The sequence below is a fragment of the Camarhynchus parvulus genome, chromosome 21 (genome assembly GCF_901933205.1).
Source record: "Camarhynchus parvulus chromosome 21, STF_HiC, whole genome shotgun sequence".
In the NCBI taxonomy this organism is placed as follows: domain Eukaryota; kingdom Metazoa; phylum Chordata; class Aves; order Passeriformes; family Thraupidae; genus Camarhynchus; species Camarhynchus parvulus.
The window spans coordinates 1,790,727-1,798,931 of NC_044591.1; positions in this window are offsets into that span (position 1 = coordinate 1,790,727).

Genomic DNA, 8,205 nt, shown 5'->3' on the forward strand with positions numbered 1-8,205 from the left:
GTGGGGCTGTGAGCTCTGTGGGGCTGTGAGCCCTGTGGGGCTGTGACCCTGTGGGGCTGTGAGGCTGTGTGGGGCTGTGAGCTCTGTGGGGCTGTGACCCTGTGGGGCTGTGAGCTCTGTGGGGTGAGGCTGTGAGCCCTGTGTGAGCCCTGTGGGGCTGTGAGCTCTTTGTGAGGTGAGGCTGTGTGCTCTGTGGGGCTGTGAGCCCTGTGTGCAGTGTGGGCCTGTGACCCTGTGGGGCTGTGAGTTCTGTGGGGCTGTGAGCTCTGTATGGGGTGAAGCTGTGAGCCCTGTGGGGCTGTGTGCAGTGTGGGGCTGTGAGCCCTGTGTAGTGTGGGGCTGTGTGCTCAGGTCCCCTGTATGTTGAGGAGCACTGTGTTCAGGGGCCTGGTGCCCTGAATGCTGTGGGGCTGAGATCAGGAGCCGCTATGATCTGGGGGTCAGCCTGTGTCTCACATGATGTGGGGCTCCGTTCCCTGTGTGATGTGGCGATCCCTGGGATCAGGCCCTCCATGTGGGGTGGGGCTGGGGCTGTTCCCCCTGTCTGGTTTGGGGCTGGGGGTCAGCCTTGGTGTCATTTGGTATGAGGCTGCAGCTTCTGTTTCCCGTGGAATGGAGTCCCTTTGGGAGCCAGGGCTGCAGGAGAATCACGCAGACACTGTGACATTTGTGAGGGAACCGCAGCTCCATCTGTGGAACAGGGGTGGAGGTGAAAACAAGGTAGGAGAATGAGTCATGGAGGTCTAGAAGTGACAGGAGCTGCAAGAGTAATTTCTGTCCTGTCTCCTGCTGTAGGGCAGGAGCCAGCTAAGACTTGGTATCAAACCTGTTCTTTAAAGGTCCTGCAATAAAGAGGAGTAAAAGGGAAAGTAGAAATGAAAGAAGTGTGGGAAGAGCCTGTGGGATTTCCTCGCTGGGCTGCTATTCACTTCCTGGAGCCTTGTTTGACAGAGCAGCTCTCAAGGACGATCTGAATTTGTGTTTTTATTCCATGCAGCAGCACCAGTAAAATGGCCAAGCCTGCAGGCATCAGGCACAAGTTCCCAAACCAAGGATTATTTCCCTGACTCAGTATTCCCCCTCCCCTTTAATGGAGACACTTCATTTGTTCCCACAGCCTAAAACTTCCAACTGAGCAGTTATTTCTTTCTGTGCTTAAAAATCTTATCCCAGGCAGGGCTGGACCCTTCACTGCTGCTCTCTTCACACCAACCACGGTTGGTTTGTTCCTTAAAACTAAAGCCTGTTATTATCAAATATTATCATCTGATACTTTTCCATCTAATTCAGTTTCCTGCATAAAGGTGGTGGCCCCATGTCCCTCAGTCTGTGGGGATCCCTCCCCAGCCCCACACATGAACTTTGGGGTCTGTATTTGAAGCTGTATTTGTGGAGGTGACATCATGGCGTTTTTTTCCATGGCAACAGGAGGATGCTGAACACTGGAGCTGAACGCAAGGAGATTTTCAATGGCAACAGAGCAGGCAGCCAAAGGCAAGTCTGAGATGTTAATTAGTTAATTAGGGTAAAAATAAAGATGAATATGGGAAATCCCAGAGGCTGACAGGCTCATGCTTCCAGTTTAATGTTTTCTTGCAGACACACCTCCCATAAATACATTTAATTGGGATTAGTCCCATTTTAGAGAGGGGAAAACAGAGGTACTGAGAAGAAGACAGCTGTGATGAGGCAACATTGGCTGGGGCAGATCCTTTCAATGCCTCCTTTCTACTCCTTGACCTTGGCTGCAATCATTTCTTGGGATTTTCAGGGCTGTGCAGCCTGTCAGTGTGACTGTGGTGGGTGTTTCTCTGTTCTGTCCATGAGGAAGGACTTTTCTCCTCAGTCTCTGGAGCAGAGATGGGCCCCTGGAGGTGTGGGTTTCCTGTGCGTTCCATGCAGGGCCCTTGATTTTGCTGAAGACTCTGCTGTCATACAATTACATATTTATTCATTTAAACATGAGATAAATATTCAGATTAGTTTAAATAAATGCTTATTTATTTAAGTCCAGCGGACTTTGGCTGTGCTGGAATGAGGGAGCTCACAATGGTGGAGGTTGGATTGTGGAATTTCATTAAAATTACCTCTGGTCCTTACACCCCAACAGGTCAGATTCTTCCTTGCCCACACACAAACCTGCTGCAAGGAGGAGGAAGAGGAAGAAGGAAAGGAGGAAAAGAAGGAGGAGAAAGATGAGGAGGAGGAAGAAGTCCCTGCCCAGCCCTGTGTCATCACTTTTTAATCATCACAGCCTCCCAACAGAGTGATTATTTGCTTCTTCTGAGCATTCCAGGCTGAGGAAAATGGCATTTACATACAGAGCACACATGGAGATCATGGGAAGTGCTTGTTGCTGTCCATCCAGCAGGAGACTTGGTTTAGTATTGTTTTTTTTCTTTTTTTTTTTTTTTGGTAAGTTTTGAGCCCATCTGAATCTCCCAGCACAAGAGCACCACACTTGCACACTTGAGTGAGCTGGGTAAGGAGCCTGGAAAGCCTGTCCTGTGCTTGGCCAGTCCCAGAATCCACTCAGGCATGAACCAAGACTGGAAATCTTCCTCTGTGGTGGTTGGTGGTGCTGCTGTTGCCTGGCCCCAGGTGGGTAAAGCCACAAGCTTTGAGATGGCAGTTAGGTGACCTCAAATGTTACTTTTAGCTTGTCCTGTCCCCGATTTTGTCTTGTTTATACCCATCCCATTCCCCACTGCTGCTCCCTGGGGGGCTGGCCCTCATCGATGGTGGGGTGTCCTGGGCAAAGCCAGCCTGGAAAGGATGAGGAGGAACAAACACCTGCTGGAGGCCCCTATGAGCTGTTCTGGGCAGCACTTTTGATCACTGTGGTGATGCAGCTTCAGCATCAGCACTAAATATTAATTCCCCCCAAACAACTCTGTGTATGTCTTCCTGAGGTCTCACACTTGCCTCATCCACCATGTCAGATGCTGCTTTATCTTCTAAACAAATACCTGCTGCCACCACATTTGTTGGTTTGAATCCCAGGATTTCTCCTGGCATATGTTATTTTCTTCCCAGAAGCCACAAGCCATGGTAAACAAACATTTACAGGCACTGGGAACACGGGACCTGCGTTTTTCCGTGGCTGACTTATTTGTCTGGCAAGAGCCATAAATTCTGGAGGGTCAGGGCTGAAGTCAGCCCTGGGAGCTGGGCTTAGGGAAAAATTCTTGATCAGGCATTTGTTTGTGGAGTTTCTTGCCATTTCCTCTAAAACACATCGTTCTTGGGGGAGAGGATGGGTCATTAGGGGTGCAACATGTCTGGTCATCCCGATCCTGCAGCGTGGTTGTGTCCTTGGAGGCCAGGGGGAGAAAGAGGAGCTTTACCCTCGGTATGCTGTGACCCAGGCTCAGTGTCCAGCTCTGTTCTGGGACAAAATCCAAGTCGGTGTCCCACCAGCTGCCTCAGTTTCCCCTTTCTACAAGTTGTTTTTCCTGGGTTTAAGTGTAAGTTGCTCAGGGCAGGGACGTATCCCACCAGGGTCATCCCTCAGTGACAGCATTGCTCCTGTGGGGAGGGTCCTTCTAGACCCCCATGGGTGGGGCTGTGGCTGAGGGGCTTTGGGTGTTCCTGGGGGGGAGAGGGTGCAGGAGCTGAGATGGGAATGGGGGCAACAGCAAGGCTGGAAGAGAGATCCAGCCTAGGGCTGCAGAGGAGGCCAGTGAGCAGTGATGCATCCTGATTTTGGGGGGCTTTAGGGTGCTTTCCTTCCTTCCTTTGAAAGAGAAAGGGGATGACAAAGGTGAATGCGGTGGGTTCTTCCCCTCCCGGCAGCTGCTGCGGAAAATCCCGGGGAGATAAATCGTGGGGATGGGTGAGGGGAGTTTCAGCCCCTTTTTTCCACCAGCCTGCCCAGCTCAGGGGCATCTCCTCCACCCGGATGGGCTTCGCCCCTCGCCCGTTCTCTCCCCCGCAGCCCCCGGGCTCAGGAGGGGAGCGAGGGGAGGGGGAACCGCCAGGGTGTTCGAGGGGATTGTCATGGTTACCTCCCTGACAAAACAAATGGCTCCACTGGGTGATGATGATGGTGATGGTCACCCACACAGCTCCGGACACTTTGAGTCAGCGGTGGGGGGCCAGAGCCCCACCCTGGGGATGCAGAAGCCCCCCATCCCAGGGGAGCCAGACCCCTCCCGGCTGCGGGCAGAGCCTCCCCGCCGGGGCACATGTTGCTGCAGCCCGTTCGGTAAGACCCTTCCTCGCCCCCCCGGGACCCCCGGACTCCCCGGGTTCCCCCAGCCCCGCTGCCCGGTGGGGAGAGTCCGGGGGGTGAAGCCACCGGTTGCTGAGGTGGCTGGTGGTGCAGCGCTCCCCCACCCCAAGCCCCGGCGCTTGCTCCTCTCCCTCTCTCCCTCCCTTTCCCTCTCTTATCTCCCTCTCTCCCTGTCTTCCAGAGACAGCGCTCCGCAGCCGTGCCTGTCGCCTTCGGGATTCCGCCTGCCCCTCCTGCCCTCCCCAGCCCAGCCGCAGAGGGGCTGGAAGAGTGGGTGAAGTTGCTCCAACCCCCCCATCCCTTTCTTCCTTCTCCTCCTCCTCTCTCCCAGGAAAGGTAAGAAAAGCAGTGGCTACTCTCCAGTTGCTCCTGCACCTTTTTAGCTCCGCAGGGGTGGGTGTGAGGGGGGTGTGTGTGTGTCACTTCCCAAGGCTGTGCACGATCCCAGCACAAAGCTGCTCACTGAAGAGATCCCTGTCATAATATTTGTGCAGGCACAAGCCCACACTTTGCAAGCTGCTGCTTCCCAGCCTTGCTTTTTCCCAGCTGGATGGTGAGTCCTGGAGCATCCCATCCCTCCCCAAAAATTGTACAGACTTTAGTAGTGACTGTGTCCATCTCTGTGCAGGCAGAGGACAGGGATAGATGGGGGGATGATGCTGGGGGTGATGGGCTGTTGCTGTCCTGTGCAGCCAAGTGGGATAACCCATCTGTGGACACACTGTTTGGGGAAGGAGGAGTGACCTTGGCAGGGTGAGAGGGGCTGATCCCCCCAGTAAGGGTCAAAACACTGGGACCTGGCTGCAATCCACCACACTGGCTGGGGCAGGGCAGGACAGGGGTGGATGGAGAAGGGCTGTGCTGCTCCTGGGGGCCCTGTGTGTCTCCTTGGATCTGGATGCACCCCAAGCAGGAAGCAGGCTGCCTGGTAGGTTTAGCCTAGCTAAGGGGTGTCTGGGCCAACACCTCCCTCTGGCTCAGCCCAGGGATCTTCCCCCAAGCTGTGGGCCCGGCAAGGTGGGGGTTAACTAAACCCTGTGTCAGAAATATGTGATTAACAGCTCTAGGAAGGGGCTTGGGACAGGAATCCAGGTCTGTGACACCCAGCTCTGGGGCCAGACTGGTGGTCCAAGACACTTGCCAGGGTTATGGCTGACAGTCCCCAAAGTCTGTCTCTGCCAGGGCTGTCAGTCATGGCCCAGCCTGCCACTGTGTCACCTCGGGAAGGGGCACCTGGCTGCTTCCACTGGGTCTTGGCAGGAGAAGTTGCTTCTCAGCCTTTCCCCAGTTTCCATATCTGAGGCCTCAGGGTGGCCTTGGGGCCAGCAATCCTTGTCACTGCTGTGGCAGTGGGGGCCCTTGTTGTCACTGTCTGAGGGTCTGCAGTGGCTGTTTTCCTGGTTTTCCATTAAGTGGGATATTCTGCTTGCAGTTTGAGGCAAGGGGAGGCTGGAGAACAGCTCCTGTAGCTTTCGCTGAGAGCATCTCACAGGTCTGCCACGGTGGCTCCAGGGCTCTTGCAGATAGGACAGTGCTATGGGTGCTCTTCCAAACCCCATTTCCTCCTCTTCCTAGAGATATTTTGGGAGCTAATCCCAGTTTCCTGGCCAGGTTTGACCCTTGTGCTTTGGGGGAAAGCATCTGGAGAACTCCTGCATGTCTTAGTCATGACCTGCAGTGATGTGGATCGGGTAAGTGAAGTCAGGGGGCCCTCAGCAGCTCCCTGAGCCTTGCTGCCCCTGAAAACCAGGGAGAATTCCCAAGGGTGATTCTACTTGAGAGCCCTGACAGTTTGGGAAGTGCAAGGCTTCTCCTGTCTTGGATTTGCAAACAGTGGGGGTGTTTTTTTCCCGGTGGAGATTGTCCAGGAATGCTGATGGGAGGCCGTGGTGCAACAGGCATCCTTGGCCAGCTCTGTCCACCTGTACATCTCCACAGGGCGCTCCGGCTGTCGTCATCCCGGCGAGCCACTGGATGTCAGTGTTGATTGAGACAGACGACGTGGAAGGAATATTTTACCCAGCTGCAGAAAACCAGGCGTCCTCTGAGCAGTGGGGATGTGCCCCGCGTCTAGCTCGGACCTGGAGGCGATATCTCCAAGGGAACGAGCTTGTGGACGGTCAGGGGTTACAGCAGGGCGGGGCAGTGATTCAGCTGCTCAAAAATGCGTTTCATGCAAGGTGTGACACCAGGGCTGGGCTTGACAGGGCAGCCTTCCTGTCCTGGGGGGCAGAAGCAGCCGGGCTGTCACTGATTTCTGCCCTTCAGGCACCAGGGCTGGGTGGAGCTGTGTCGGGTTTTGTCCCAGCTCCTCCTTTGACTCTCCCTATCCAGTTGTCGGCTATGGATGCCACAGATCCTGTGATGTGGTACAGCTGGGACCCCAGCCCACTCCTGGGAGTCGGGTCCTGCCAGAAGCCAGGCTGTGTGCTCACAGTTTTGCTCTGTTTTCCTTTTCAATGCATGCAAATTCACCTCAGGGGAGCATTACTCTGCCCCTGTCTTTACTCCACGAGCTCAGACAGATTTTTTGAGGGCACATCAGTGCTTAGAGACACAGACGGACACCCAGGAAGCTCCAAGCAGTGCTTCAAGCCCCACCCCCGTTTTCCAGGCACATTAACACCTTTTCCCATCCCATAAAATCCAGCCCCAGCCTCTCGGGAGTGCTGGGACAGACGCTGCAGCCCTGTGAGGGGCTGAGCCCTGCTCTGGCTCTCAGCCCTGCGCTCCCTGCGCATCACGGGGACGTCGCAGCAGCATCAGCGCCTTCCCCGTCAGTCGGGCACAGGGCCTGGCCGAGAGTATTGCCTGCAGTGGGATGATCACACTTCCGTGTCTCCCTCCCCTCCGTGGCCAGGAAGAGCAATGGATTGTCATGGAAAGGAAGGGGGAATAAAAAGATCGATCCAGTGGCAGCCTGGTCCAGAATGCAGCTGGCAAAGGGACAATGTCTGTCCCCAGCCCTCAGGTGCTCCCCAGTTGATGGGATTACAGGTGTATTTTGAGGACTGAAGGTATTAACCCTCAGTGGTTTCCCTTTTTCCTGGGATGCCAGATGCAGTGCAAGGTTGGGAGGCACCTGGCCAGGTCTGTGGGATGGCCCTGTGCCTGCTGTGTGTGGGAGGCAGGACACATTTGGTGGCAGTGAGGGGACACACTGAGGACTGGGTGTGTCTAGGGGTACCCTGTGCAGCGTTAAGCTGTTGGTAATTTTTTTGGGATGCAGGGTCCTGCTGTTGGTAGTTTTTTGGGATGCAGGGTCCTGCCAGGTCCCATCCTGAGAGTCCAGGCCCCATGGCCTGAACGGACACTGAGTGCACATCCCAGCGCAGCAAGGGCAGGATGGGGAGCAGGCAAGGGGCCAGTGCTGAGCTCCTGGGTGGCACAGGGGAGAGATTCCAGCCTTCCCACTGCTCTCCCTCACTCTAGCCTTTCTGCTGCTCTTCCTTTCCATGCTGCAGTCACTTGAGGGCGTTGGTGACACAAGCTGTGTGGAGCAGCCCCATGGCTCTGCTGGCAGCGTCCCCTGTCAAAGGGTTTTTGCTGGGAAGAGCCCTCTGAACCCTCCCTGTCCTTGTGGGGCCGATTTTTCGGCTGGCACACCAGCGAGAGCTGGTGCCAGGCTCTGAGCCACCTCGGAGCTGCAGGAGAGGTGCAACTTTCCTGACTGAATTAAACAGGAGATGGCACAGGGCTCTGCATCTCACCAAGGATCCCTAAGTGCTTGTTCTGGCCCAGGTGATGCAGAAATCCCTGCTGGCAAGTGGTTCCCATGGGAGCTATGTCCCCAGTCTTCCATGGGTGCAGGAGATGTGAGGGGCTTGGATCTCACCCATGGCTCTGTACTAAGTCCCCAGTTCCAAGCTGAAGTCACGCTCCTGGAGTCCAAATTCACCCCTCTGGCAGTCCTGTAATGAATTCCTGTTGTGCCAAGCTGTTAGAGAGCTTTTTCCCATTATTATTTCTTC